Genomic DNA, 14,845 nt, shown 5'->3' with positions numbered 1-14,845 from the left:
GCCCGCTTCGTCGCCGGTGGCTGTGGTAGCGGAGGAACGGCGGTGGACTTGATGGATCGGGAAGAACTGAGAATCGAGGTAGTAATTTCTTTCCGAAAACAAGAAAAGGACCGAAATACAGTTCACGTTCGCGCAGGACTCAAAGAGCGACGACGAACGGTCTAATTGGTGTCGGATACTTATCGCTTGTCCAGAGTATTTCCTTTCTGTTTCAGACGTGGCCGACGGATTTTTTCTTTTCTTTGAGAAATCCTTTTGAACTTGAGACGTCCAGTCTATGACTCTATGGTCAAACTTGTGCATACACAAAATCTGGGTCGACCCCAGTAAGCCTGGTGTCAAACTAGTGCAATTCAACTTCTTCCTCTCGCGATGTGTCGTCTCTAGGAATTGGGATGTACTAAATTTTGAAAAATTCACATGACTAATATAACTAAGGGAAACATTTTATCTCAACCCCAGGCCGCGCTCATGCGGAGCGGCGCATGCGTCGTTCCCTTTTCTTTCCTTTTCGTGTGGGCAACGACAAATGCGTGCCTTTTTCCCTTCCTTTCCGCGTGTGTCGTTAGGTCCTAGGCGCATGCCCGATGTTGTTGCTTATGTCTTGCCGTGTGGATCGCCCACTCGCGTAGCGTAGTAGTAGTAGTATCACCACCGTGCACATATTGCCTAATAGCCTCGCCAGCCTAGTAGCGCTGCCGTGCACATATTTCCTAGTAGCATCACACATTGTTGTATACATAGCTTTTTCGGAGGCATGAGAGACTAGAGGAGCAAAATGCTATATAATAACATCTAGGCATACGAGAGGTGACACTTGCGAGTATGGTATAAAGGTTTTTCTTTCCATGTTGCAAACATGATTCTATAATGTTGGATGTGCTATCTTTTTTGTGTGTGCAGAAATGACACGATCAAAATGCTACAATAATTTATGTTTTTTTTCGAAATGGGGAAAATCACCCCAACTTCTTCATCCAAGGGATGCACACGGCTTTTAATATTAGATTATTCACAACATCTTACAAGAGCATTTTGATAGTGTATGCTACCAAAAAAAGGGCTTCTTTCAGTGTTGCAAACATGATTTTGTAATGTTGGATGAGGTGGGAACAAATGTTGAATGTGTTATACTTTATTGCAAAGGTGACACGATTTACTCACGTTTTATTCCAAACAAATTGGGATTTTGTTGCATTTGAAGCTGCTTTTTGCTACATTAGTGTATTCAAAATGTTACAACTTATTTTGCTACACTTTGCAGGTTATACATATTACTAGAAAATAATGCAAAACAATATTGCACTTCTGGAAATTGTCATACATAGTGAAAAATGTTACATTAGACACTTTTGAAACAATGATTAGTTTTTTTAGAGCATTGATGGTGTCCACGTATGTGAAATGAGTCCGAAATTGAGAATATGTTTCCATTCCATGAAACTTGCCTGAACTTTGTTAAAATTTAGATGTATCTAGACACTATTTAGCATCTAAAAATATCCAAATTTTGATAAAACTAAAACAAGGTCAACGGGATGGAGGGACTATATGCTATTTAACACTGATATAGAAATTGCCTTAAGAAATGAGTGTGCCAGTTTGATTGCAGCCGTGTTAGATAGCACGGATTTGACAGAACACATGCATGAAGCATGTCTCACGTAAACATGGGAAAGCCGCGTATCTCAAAGCTTTGAGAAAGCAACGTCTCGCGCAAATAAAAAACAACCTCCCGCGTAGCTGGGAAGTGTTACACAAATATTTTTATGGGTTAATTATTGGTTTGCCACTACTATCCGCGCATGACTTAGTTTTGCCACTAGAGTAGAATGGTGCTCAGTTTTGCCACCGCTTCTGGCGCAGCTGCTCCATCGAGGCCAAACGGACAGGCTTCAAACGTTTCCGTCTCTTGCAGTTACTGAAAGTGGGGCCGGATCTTACAGGTAGGACCGCGCAATGACAAATAGGTGACCGAACTACCCCTGCTCCCGCCACACAGCCACACACCAATCCGCTGCACCCACCACCATCCGCGCCCCTGCCGGCACCACCTGCGCCGCCACCACCTGCGACGCCACCACCTGCGCCGCCGCGCGACCGTCCCGCGTGGACACCTTCTCCACCGCCACCGCCTCCAGGAGCACCTGCTCTGCCCCACCATCTTGCGACGTAGTCGCTCGTTCCGCCACTGCGCCCTCCACCTGCTCGACGAAATGGCTAGTGGCGGTGACGGCCTTACATTCTTATTCAGACAAACTACATGACTGAAACAGCAACAAACTACATGCCATGCTTTAACCTTTCCTATGATAAACTTGGCCCTTGTCCTTGCCTCTACCAATCTTCAGTGCCTCTTTCATCTTCTTCATGCCCTTCTTCAGCCAGCACAACATAACTCCAGCCTTCACCTTTTCTTCAAGATTTGGTGACACATGTGAATGTTCTAGGACGTCGCCTAGAGGGGGAGGGTGAATAGGCGGTGTATAAAAACTTCTACTTGAGAGCTAAACTAGGCGGAATAAAACTACACATGTGTTTACTAGTTTAGCTCAAAGCCTACCAACTAGGGGTTTGCCTAAGAGCGCCAACAACCTATGCTAGCATGACGAGCAACAAGGTGATAACAAGCTAGGTATAGCACATCAAGCAAGATAGATATAACAAGGTAAAGCGCATAGGTAAATGAGCTCGGGTTGAGAAGTAACCGGTGCACGAGAAGACGACGATGTATCCCGAAGTTCACACCCAAGGGTGCTACGTCTCCGTCTGGAGCGGTGTGGAGGCACAAGGCACTCCAATGAGTCACTAGGGCCACCGTATCTCCTCGAGCCTTTCCACCAAGGGGAAAGCCTCGATCCACTAAGGGACCCTTGAGGGTGGTCACCGAACCCGTACAAGCTTGGGCAAACTTCCAAGTATCAAGTTTGAGGCAACTCCACAACACGGAGGCTCTCAAGCATAAGGCCACAAGAGGCTACAACACGCCACACCGGCAACAAAGTCACCAAGACACTAACGCGCCACAACCGGCTCCAAAACCACAAAGGCTAACACACTCCACAAAGGCCACAACGCCACAAAGGCCACCACGCCACAAAGACGATAAGGCCACTAAGGCTACAAGGCCACAAAGGATACAACACCACAAAGGCAACAACGCCACAAAGGCCACCACACCACAAAGACGATAAGGCCACTAAGGCAAGAACACCACTAAGGTAACAAGGCCACTAAGGCAACAACACCACCAAGGTCAACATGCCCTCTACGAGATCGAAACCCCGGAGAGAACCCAAACCGATGCACCTAATGCAATGGCTAAGAACACCACTAAGATGCCAAAGTTCTTCTCTCCCAAATTCCAACAAAGCTACACAAGTTATTGGGGGAATAAGGGAGGAAGAACAAATATGTGGAGAAACACCAAGAAACTCCAAGATCTAGATCTAGCAAGATCCCCTCACTTGGAGAGAGATTCAATTGGTGAAGCTCTAGATCTAGATCTCCTCTCTCCTTTCCCCCAAAAATATGCAAGAAATAGTGGGGGGATCAAGAGGAGGAAGAAACAACTCAAGGTCAACATGGAGGAGAGAGAATGGAGGGGAAGAAGTGTTTGGGTCGGAGGTGGAAGAGAGGTATAAATAGGGGGCCCAGAAATATGACTGTTGGGGCTGAAAAACGGTCAGAAAACGCGCCCGAGCGGTACTACCGCTTGTCGAAGCGGTACTACCGCTCATGCGAAAAAGGTAGACAGAAAACATGCGAAAAACAGTTTTCGGGCCGGTACTACCGCCCTATGGGCCGGTAGTACCGCCCATGTAAAAACAGCAGCAAATAAGACAGGGAAAAACAGGTCTGAAGGAACTTAGGCTGAGAGAGGAGGAGATGGGCCGGACGTGGGGAGCAGGGGCGGCCCAGCAGCAGCGCATGAGGGAGCGGAGCGAGCGGGCGCGTGTGGGGCAGGCGCTAGCGTGCGGGAGCCGTACGGCTGTGGCGTACGGGCACGAGCGGGTCAACGCCCACGCTCTCCCGCGGGATCGAGCGCAGGCGCTGTGCCTGGCGAGCGGTGGCAGCGAGCTGGGCCGGCCTGGGTGGCGGCCCGCACGCGAGAGCTGGGCGGCACGAGCGGGGCTGGGCCGGTGAGTAGGCGGCAGCCCAGAGCGGGTGGAGGAGGAAGGAATAAAAGGATAAAAAGAAAAAGAGAAAAAGAGTGGGCCGGTAGTACCGGGCCCGGTACCGGCCTGGTACCGTAAATGGGTTACGGTACTACCGGGCCGGTACCAGCCTGGTACCGCTTTGAGTTCAGTAAGTAAAACTGCACGTGCGGTACTTTGCCCGGTAATGCCCACGGTAGTACCGCCCGGCCCACTAAGATTTATTTTCGTTTTCTTTTTCTCTGCAACACGGAAAACGCAATATCTCCAGCTAGGAAACTCGGAATGACATGAAACCAATTTTGTTGGAAAGAGGACGACAAGGGCTACCTTCTCACATGATGAAATCATGCAAAAGAGTGAGTGATGATTTTCTCATGATCATAGAGGTGTAACCTCTCAATACGGTATATCGGGAAAATCATCACCCTCGCACATGCAACATGCGATGCAACCGGAATCCGTTTCATGCATAAGAACCAAGAAGAACCAAGAAACACGATGCAATGAATGCGAGGTTTGAGCTCTCTCCAATGATGCGATCCACTATCCTATCGAGCACAAACCTTAACCTTGCGCGTTCCCCTCGAATCCAAGCTCCGTCTTCATCCTCATCAACCTTGTGCGTGCCACCGTCTTCCGCCAACATACACGCCACCGTCTCCATCTTGTACGCACGCCACCGTCTTCGTCCATCATCAACGCCATCTTCATCTCTCTTCGTCTTCAACACCGTCTTGGTCTCTCTTCGACACTGTCTTCATCGTTGTACTCCGTCTTCTCCATCTTGCAACCTTGAGTCCAACACATAGCTATGGACTTGACCTAAGATTGATTCTCAATGCAACCATTAGTCCATAGGGATTGTCATCAATTACCAAAACCACACATGGGGTAATGGACATGTTCTTTCAATCTCCCCCATTTTGGTAATTGATGACAATCTCTTTGAGAGGGTTTAAATATGGAATTTAGCGAACAACCCAAGTTGAATATTTAGAACAAACTCCCCCATAATATATGCATGTGTGAATGAACTTGAATTTCATTGCATATACCGGAAATTAAAGCCTAGCGGAGTATCCCCCAAATATTCAACCATGCAAAGCAACAAATGCAAGGCATGAAAGGCAAATGCTTAAGAACCAACAAAAGCAATTCCCTTAAACCCTCCAAACTTCTCCCCCATTGGCATCGATTGCCAAAATGGACGAAAGGTTTGGATGGCCAATATAGTGAGCGTTCCTCCATAAGTTGTGCATTTCTCATATAATTGTGAGTGAAATCAAATGCACATATTCAATGATGAATACTCGAAGGAAATCAAACTATATTGAAGATCAAAGATTGCAAGAGAATAAGAAGGTGAGAAAGCTTCAACAAATTAAGCAAGCAATCCAATGAACCAAAAATAAACACAAGCTTAATAAGAAGCAAGTAAAAATGAAGCTTGTGCCAAAATAAAGTATGAGTGCGTGAAGGTACAAATAGAATAACACAAGCACTCATAACCAAGATCTTTGTGGAGTCATCAAAGAGTCAAATAATAATAAAGGAATGGACTCCAGCAAAGAGGGATATCAAAAGATATGCACCATCTCTTATGTATATAAGTTTCTCTAAGTGGACAACATCACAAAGATATTTATCCACAAAAAACATGCACACACAAGATAGGTACAAGAGAAATAGAGCAAGATATCCAAAACAAGCATGCTCAAGGACTTATCTCATTATAAGAATCTAAACCAACTAGAAAGTAATGAGATAACCAACTCCCAAAGAAAGCAAGGTTCCAAATAAACCAAAACCTCAACGCTTTTCATGATGGCACAAAAGTACCGAAAAGAAAAGGTTTGTCTTCCAATGTCAAATTCTTGAAACAAGGGAGTGTTCTAGCAAACATAGGAGAGCTCCCCCAAAATTAGTGCACTATTAGGATTTTGCATTTGAATACAAAATGCACAAATGCGGGATCATCGCTCAACCATGTTTATCAAAACACTAACAAGGTTCAAGTGAAATAAGGAGATCCAAAAGAAGCAAGGAAGACAAATGGGAGTCTAACCCACAAGGACAAATTCTTGGTAAGAAATGAAGCAATTGAGCACATGAGCCAAGTGTGAGGATGATCCGGAACAATACCACATAATTTATTACCAATTGTCCAAGGACAAGAGGTATTTAGGAAATATTTCCATATGGTAGTTTGTGAGCATGTCCAAGATCATCTTCACAACAAAGAAAGCATATGGTAAAGGATAAGAATTGACCATAATGCAAAAGGAGATTCTTGAGAGCTTCAATTAGTTACACCAATCATGCAAGGCAATGAATAGCATAACATGAAGCACATGATTTTCCAAAGAGTATATGGAGCTAGCAATATGTCAACACCCGGATTTTTAAGTCCAGATGCCTGTTATGCCATACATCGCAATCCCAGGAATATTGTTGTTGCGAGACATAACAGTTGAATATCATAAGTCATCATTCATTACATATCATAGTCGTCTTACAAATAGATCACATGATCCAATATTACAATAATAGTTGAACTATTGTTTCAACACACAACACAAATACATAGCGGGAGCGTAGTAGTAGTAGTGGACTATCTAATCCACAGGCCAACGTCTGACGTCAGAAGATTCCCTAGTTGTCGTAGGCGTCCCGCTCGGTCGTCCTCTTGATAGTTCTCGCTCCTCTTCATAGTCCGGCCATTTGAATAGCCAGGGACAAAGCCGTGAGTACTTTAAAGTACTCGCAAACTAACACTAAAGTAAGTGCTAGACATTCTAGTATGGTTTGCTAAGCTCTAGTTTATTTGCGTAAAGCTAGTTTTAGTTCACAAAGTTTGAGAAAAAGCTTATTCGAGTGCTAACTAACTCAAGTGGGAACATTAGTGTCATTCCCACCATTCATGTGGTGATTTCAAATCAATTCACCACAAGTCATTTCACCATCACCTTTCAACATCATTTTTCAAAGATATGACATCGGAAACCGTATGGCCTTTCCAACCGTCCGTAACCGTGGACGCGGCTATTCGAATAGGTTTACACTCGCAGAGGTTGCACACTTGTGCCACAACATTTGATTTCATCCGTCGGGATTTCCCGAATAATCGTAACACAAGTACGCGGATCATCAACCATAACCTTTCACTTACGAACCCTAGTATGAGCACCTCTCCCCATGAGCTTGGCCTCCCAAGTGAAGACCAACTCGTCAACCCGGGAACCGCACGAGGCTTGGGCCGGACATTCACCTCGGTTCGCATCATATCGTATCGTTTCTTTTGTGGTAGAGGCAGCTTTCGGCATAACCCCGATGACGCTTGTTTAGAGGGAACCCATACTAAGACACATAAACTTCCAGTTAAGCCCTACCCATAATCAGGTATTGTGGGGGTACTTGATAATTGGAAAGGTATCGCATTCAAACCAACATCATTGTTTTATCAAAAATCACCATCTTCTCTTGTTCATATTCACCTTCAAAAATCATTCAATGGAATGCATCATCATTCCAAGGTTTCAAATTCGTTTCAAATTCACATTGTTCCCATCTAGAGTAGTCAAGTTTTAATTCATTAGCACTAGCTCTAATCCATGAGGGGTGCTATCTTGCTTTGCTTGGAAGAGACTAACTCACTACTCTAGTAACCAACTTGTACTTTGACCAAAGTTAACTATAAAAGTAACTCATTTAGAAATCAAGTAAAAACTTGTAAAGTAAAAACTTGGGATGGGTTCATGTAAGAAAAGATAAGAAACATGGTGTCTTGCCCCAAGGGGCTTTGCACTTTGCAAGAATATTAGCTTGCCTTGGTAGTTCTCAAACTGTTCCTCCTCCTCCTCTTGGTAGTATCCTTCTTCTTCGGCGTACTCTCCGGTGCTACCGTCTAAATTTGAATACGAGTATAGTTACTCACTAATTCAATGGCTATTCCATACATCACATATAATCACACAAACTACTCTATGCACACAAGTAAATTAACTAGAGTGTATGGGTTGTGGGGTTTAAAAGGAATTCACTTCTTTGTACTTTATATGTAAATGATAGTTTCCATAGGGTTCTTGAGGAATAAATTCCTCTCATTGAAATCTTCTTAAGATTTAATTTCCCAAACAATTATACATGAAATGGGTATTGACCTAGGTCAACCATTCATCATCAATATTTGAGAAAATGATTTAAATGAGGTAGGTCACCTCATACCATTTAAATACTACTACACATGATTTAAATCTCAAGCCATTCATATAAGAGAGTTTGGACCAGAGGTACAAACATCCCATGAATGCATGTGAGACAAGTTTAAATGAAGTATAAGACTTCACACAATTTACTTTAATAGTTTTGGACAATATCAACTAGTCAACTAGTCAAATTATCCATTCATTTAACTATGGCATGATCATGCAAAGTGACCACACCATTTTATTGCATAAACAATTAGTGTAAGTCAAATGTGAGCTATTAGAGTTGGAATTAACTTAATACAAATTTTGGTTGATTTTTAAGAATTATTTGAATAGGGAAAAGTCCCTGTCTTGTTATTTTTATCACATTTATTCTACAAAGAATCTGACCCTGAGGCCAGTGGCATTGCCTAGATAATTTCAGTAGCTTTCCAACCATATAAAGTTCACTAGATTTGGGTTAGCCAATTTGAATCTATTGAATTTCAAAGTTTGTGCTGTGAGGAAATTGTTTGGGAATTATTTGAATCGAATTTGAATAAAAAGGCCGGCGGGAAAAGCTAACGGGCCAGAAGGTTTAAAAACGGCCCGAGCCAGCCCAGCTACGGTCCAGTACCGCGCGGGCTGCCTGACAGCGGGGGCCACCCGTCAGCGACGTTTAAACGCCGAAACGGTATGGGGCGACGTGGAGCGTAGGATTAGAGAGCAGATCGACGGCTCAGAGCCATCGTCTTCTCCGGCGAGAAAGGGTTACGGGCACGGCGGCGCTAGGGGGTCAGCGGGCTAACCGGTGGTCCAGCGAGGGATGGCAGTGTGCGTGAGGTAGATGTAGTAGATGAGGAAGCTCCTGGCACCGGCGGCTCCTCCTGGAACAGCTCCAATCGACGGCGGCGTCCACCAGGTACTGGCGGCTCCGATCTCCAAATTGGGGCGGCTCCGGCGATGATCGAACAAATGGTGGGGTGGAGGAGAGGCAGTGAGAGGTGGGGAGTCTGGTGGTGTGCTCAGCTTCGTCCAGGGAACTCCCTATTTATAGAATCGAGTGAGGGTTGCGGGGCAGTGATGCGGGCGACATGGGCGCGGCGTCTCCGGCGGCTGGTCGAGCTGGGCGGCGATGCTGTCGGGTTCTCCTCGTCCAGGCAAAGTTATAGGTAGCAACGGCACGGTCGGGCGGCGTCTGTGGGCGGTGCATTGCGTCCATGTCTGGCGCGCGGTTCGCGGGATCGTGTCGTCGTCTCCGGCGGCGGCGGGCACGGGTCTGGGCTGGGCGCGTGTCTGGCGGCGTCGCGGTGTCACGCAGATGCTCAACGTGCTCGCAGGGGGTCCTGGGGGTGAGCGAGGTGGTGGTTCGGCACGTGGCCAGTGGGTGGCTGCGGCGCGCCACGATCGGCATACTGGCGGTCCGGGGCGTGTGCTGGGCGCGCGCGTTCCGGGCGTTGTCGTCGTCCTCGTCGACCAGGGCGGTGCTAGGCGGCGCTAGGGTGGTGTGCTGGTGCGGTTTGGCAAGGTGGCCAGTGGTGGTGATGAAGGAGGGAAGAGGGAGAAGAACATGGCCGGCATGGGCCGGCATGGCCATGTCTTGGCTTGCTCTCTCTCTCTCCCTAGGGTTTCTATGCAGCACTTAGGGTTAGAGGGAGCCAGGGGACAAGGTAGACTAGCTTTGGGGTAGATTAGAGTAGTTTAGGTGGTATAGAACACTATTTGCAATAGTGGCAAATAGTGCCATCATTTGGAAATTACAAAATTGTCCAAATTTGAAATAATTCAAATGGTGAATGTTTTTGAAGTGTGAGTGTGAAGGTAAGTTGTAAATGACCAGAGGTGAATTGAGGTGGTGGTGGAAAAATTAGAATTCAAAAATTGGCCAAAATGGCTAAGTGGAGATTGTTGCACTTGTTATAAAGTTCCAACTTTGCATGAGCATAGTTTTTGATCCAGGATGAATTTGGCATGGTTGTCTTTACAAAAGTTGTTCATCTTGATGTCCTCTTGGATGACATGCAAAGAGTTGAGAGAGTTTAGTTTGAAAATATTGAATTGCAAGGGCTCAAAGTAGTGATCAGACTATAATTGGCAGATTTGACCAATATCATATGTGAGCCAAATTTGAATTTGAAATTCATTTGAATTGTGTTTCTTGATTCCAAAAGTTGTAATAAGTGTTTAGTATCATTATTCAACTCTTGGTGAAGGCCAAATTGGTCTAGGTCAAATATTTGGAAAAATGGCATAAACCATATGTGGGGGTTTTGTGAATTTCTAACTATTTATTCTTTTATTTTTCTTGGCCTCACTTTGACAAGGGTGAGGTTTATTTGATGTTAGATTGTGTGGGGACAAAGGTTCAAACCATTTTGAGGCAATGGGGGTGTCTAGGTCAAGATTTGCAAAATTGGCTAAATGTGTATGTGAGTGAAAATGGAATTTTCTCACTATTTGATTTCTCTCCATTTGATTTGACTTTTCTTGACTCTAAGGTGATTCTTATTAGTTTAGAAACATTTTCAAACCATTTAAACTATTTCAAATGGTCTTGTTCAAAGATTTGCAAAAATGGCCATAACACATAAGAGGTGATGTGCCAAATTTCATTAAACTTGTAGATTGTTCCCATTGCTTTACTTGGGCATGGGTTAGGGTCAATTTAGTGTTATATTAGGTTGAGAGATGGTTTCACATCATTTGGGTAAGGTTTAAAGTCATAGGGCAAGAATTGAGTATTATGGCTATGTGCCACATATGCCTCTAAGCATATGTTGCATTTGATTTTTAGTTTGACTAGGCTTGACCCAATTGATGTTGTTGAGTGGTGAAATGGTATATAGGAGTGATCCAACCATTCACTAGAAGTCTTAGGGTCAAGATCCTCAATTTCACAAATTTGATATTTTGCTCTCATATGCCTCTATGGCATTATTACTTTCTTTGTAAAATCTTTTGTTTCATTTTGGATTGGGTTAGAGAAGTACTAGATAAGGTTTAAGAAGGTTTTCCAATTCTCTAAATAAAGTAGAAAGGCCTAAGGTAGAGTTTTACAAAAATAGCCATAGGCACATATGCCTCTATGCATATGTTTGATTTTATTTTGTTTCACACTTGAATTGGTTGGTAAGTGCTTTGTTGAGTGGGTTGAGGTATTTCAATTCATCTACTCAAGGTAGATAAGGCAAAGCTCCTCATTTTCAACAAGTATCCATAGGCTTGCATATGCCTTTTTCTTAAATAAGATCTTTCCTTTTTATTTTATTTCTCAAAGATTGATGACAAGAGGGATGAGGTTTAGGGTTTAATAAGTTTTGCAATGGTTCACCATTATTTAGCAAAGTAAGAAAAGTTAGGGTTCAAGATTTACAAATTAAGGCTATAGGCCCACATATGTCTTTTTCTTTTATCTTGGTTTCTCAAAATAGATCCAAATGATTTTTGAGAAGGTTAGGGTTTAGGGTTTTTCTTATTTGATTTCTTTCTCTTTTATTTTATTTGGTTGGTGATCTTCACTTGATCACTTTAGGGTTTTAGGTTTTATCACATAGCAAAATAACACACATCATGACAAAACACAATTATTATGTATGAGCACTAGACATAGTACTCTATGTAAGAAAATTTTTTGTTGGTTCTCATTTTTGGAAAAAGGAAATTCATTTTCTCTTTGCTTTAAAATTTGGGATGTTACAAACCCTTCCCCTTAAACAAATCTCGTCCCGAGATTTTAAGAAAAGTTAGGTTCCTAAGAGAGATTGGGCGATATGATTTTAGCAGGGAACATACTTGGCATGGCTTGAGGTGCTTCTTGGTCTTCTGCGGCAGTCATGTTGTAGAGGCGGCCGTTGTTGTTATTCTGGTTCCTTCTTGCGGCAAAGCGGCTTTGGTTCTGAGCAGGTGCAGCGGTGTTGGCGGCAATCTCGGCGAGTCTCTTGGGGCACTCATTGGAGTAGATGATAAGATAAGAGGGAAATTTCTATGGTTTGTTTGAGTTAAAGTTCAAGAAGTTCAAAACTTGAAAATTTGAGTAGTGTTGAAGGGGTAAAACCAACAACACTTTTTCATTCACACCAAACATCATACATTACAAATCTAACACACCGTTGGTTTGAAGAACCATTCATTCGCTCTACGATACAAGGGGATCCTAATACAAACTCTTGCGTAAGTGTGAGTTCTACTAAAGTGATCAAGTGGGCAAAATTTTAGGTAGAATTTCAAGGAAAAGTAGAGCATGGATTTCTTATTTTTAAAAGATCTCAAGGATAAGAGTGAGAATAAGTTTTCATAAATATCTACTTCATTTGTTTTGAAACTAAGTTTTTCAGACGTCCATTCTAACTAGGGTCTCCTAAGGTCAAACAATGGCTCTGATACCAACTTGTCAACACCCGGATTTTTAAGTCCGGATGCTCGTTATGCCATACATCGCAATCCCGGGAATATTGTTGTTGCGAGACATAACAGTTGAATATCATAAGTCATCATTCATTACATATCATAGTCGTCTTACAAATAGATCACATGATCCAATATTACAATAATAGTTGAACTATTGTTTCAACACACAACACAAATACATAGCGGAAGCGTAGTAGTAGTAGTGGACTATCTAATCCACAGGCCAACGTCTGACGTCAGAAGATTCCCTAGTTGTCGTAGGCGTCCTGCTGGTCGTCCTCTTGATAGTTCTGCTCCTCTTCATAGTCTGGCCATTTGAATAGCCAGGGACAAAGCCGTGAGTACTTTAAAGTACTCGCAAACTAACACTAAAGTAAGTGCTAGACATTCTAGTATGGTTTGCTAAGCTCTAGTTTATTTGCGTAAAGCTAGTTTTAGTTCACAAAGTTTGAGAAAAAGCTTATTCGAGTGCTAACTAACTCAAGTGGGAACATTAGTGTCATTCCCACCATTCATGTGGTGATTTCAAATCAATTCACCACAAGTCATTTCACCATCACCTTTCAACATCATTTTTCAAAGATATGACATCGGAAACTCGTATGGCCTTTCCAACCGTCCGTAACCGTGGACGCGGCTATTCGAATAGGTTTACACTCTGCAGAGGTTGCACACTTGTGCCACAACATTTGATTTCATCCGTCGGGATTTCCCCGAATAATCGTAACACAAGTACGCGGATCATCAACCATAACCTTTCACTTACGATATCCTAGTATGAGCACCTCTCCCCATGAGCTTGGCCTCCCAGTGAAGACCAACTGTCAACCCGGGAACTGCACAGGGCTTGGGCCGGACATTCACCTCAGTTCGCATCATATCATATCGTTTCTTTTGTGGTAGAGGCAGCTTTCGGCATAACCCCGATGACGCTTGTTTAGAGGGAACCCATACTAAGACACATAAACTTCCAGTTAAGCCCTACCCATAATCAGGTATTGTGGGGGTACTTGATAATTGGAAAGGTATCGCATTCAAACCAACATCATTGTTTTATCAAAAATCACCATCTTCTCTTGTTCATATTCACCTTCAAAAATCATTCAATGGAATGCATCATCATTCCAAGGTTTCAAATTCATTTCAAATTCACATTGTTCCCATCTAGAGTAGTCAAGTTTTAATTCATTAGCACTAGCTCTAATCCATGAGGGGTGCTATCTTGCTTTGCTTGGATAGAGACTAACTCACTACTCTAGTAACCAACTTGTACTTTGACCAAAGTTAACTATAAAAGTAACTCATTTAGAAATCAAGTAAAAACTTGTAAAGTAAAAACTTGGGATGGGTTCATGTAAGAAAAGATAAGAAACATGGTGTCTTGCCCCAAGGGGCTTTGCACTTTGCAAGAATATTAGCTTGCCTTGGTAGTTCTCAAACTGTTCCTCCTCCTCCTCTTGGTAGTATCCTTCTTCTTCGGCGTACTCTCCGGTGCTACCGTCTAAATTTGAATACGAGTATAGTTACTCACTAATTCAATGGCTATTCCATACATCACATATAATCACACAAACTACTCTATGCACACAAGTAAATTAACTAGAGTGTATGGGTTGTGGGGTTTAAAAGGAATTCACTTCTTTGTATTTTATATGTAAATGATAGTTTCCATAGGGTTCTTGAGGAATAAATTCCTCTCATTGAAATCTTCTTAAGATTTAATTTCTCAAACAATTATACATGAAATGGGTATTGACCTAGGTCAACCATTCATCATCAATATTTGAGAAAATGATTTAAATGAGGTAGGTCACCTCATACCATTTAAATACTACTACACATGATTTAAATCTCAAGCCATTCATATAAGAGAGTTTGGACCAGAGGTACAAACATCCCATGAATGCATGTGAGACAAGTTTAAATGAAGTATAAGACTTCACACAATTTACTTTAATAGTTTTGGACAATATCAACTAGTCAAACTAGTCAAATTATCCATTCATTTAACTATGGCATGATCATGCAAAGTGACCACACCATTTTATTGCATAAACAATTAGTGTAAGTCAAATGTGAGCTATTAGAGTT

The sequence above is a fragment of the Lolium rigidum genome, chromosome 1 (assembly GCF_022539505.1).
Source record: "Lolium rigidum isolate FL_2022 chromosome 1, APGP_CSIRO_Lrig_0.1, whole genome shotgun sequence".
Lineage (NCBI taxonomy): Eukaryota > Viridiplantae > Streptophyta > Magnoliopsida > Poales > Poaceae > Lolium > Lolium rigidum.
Note: the sequence above shows the minus strand (reverse complement) of the source record.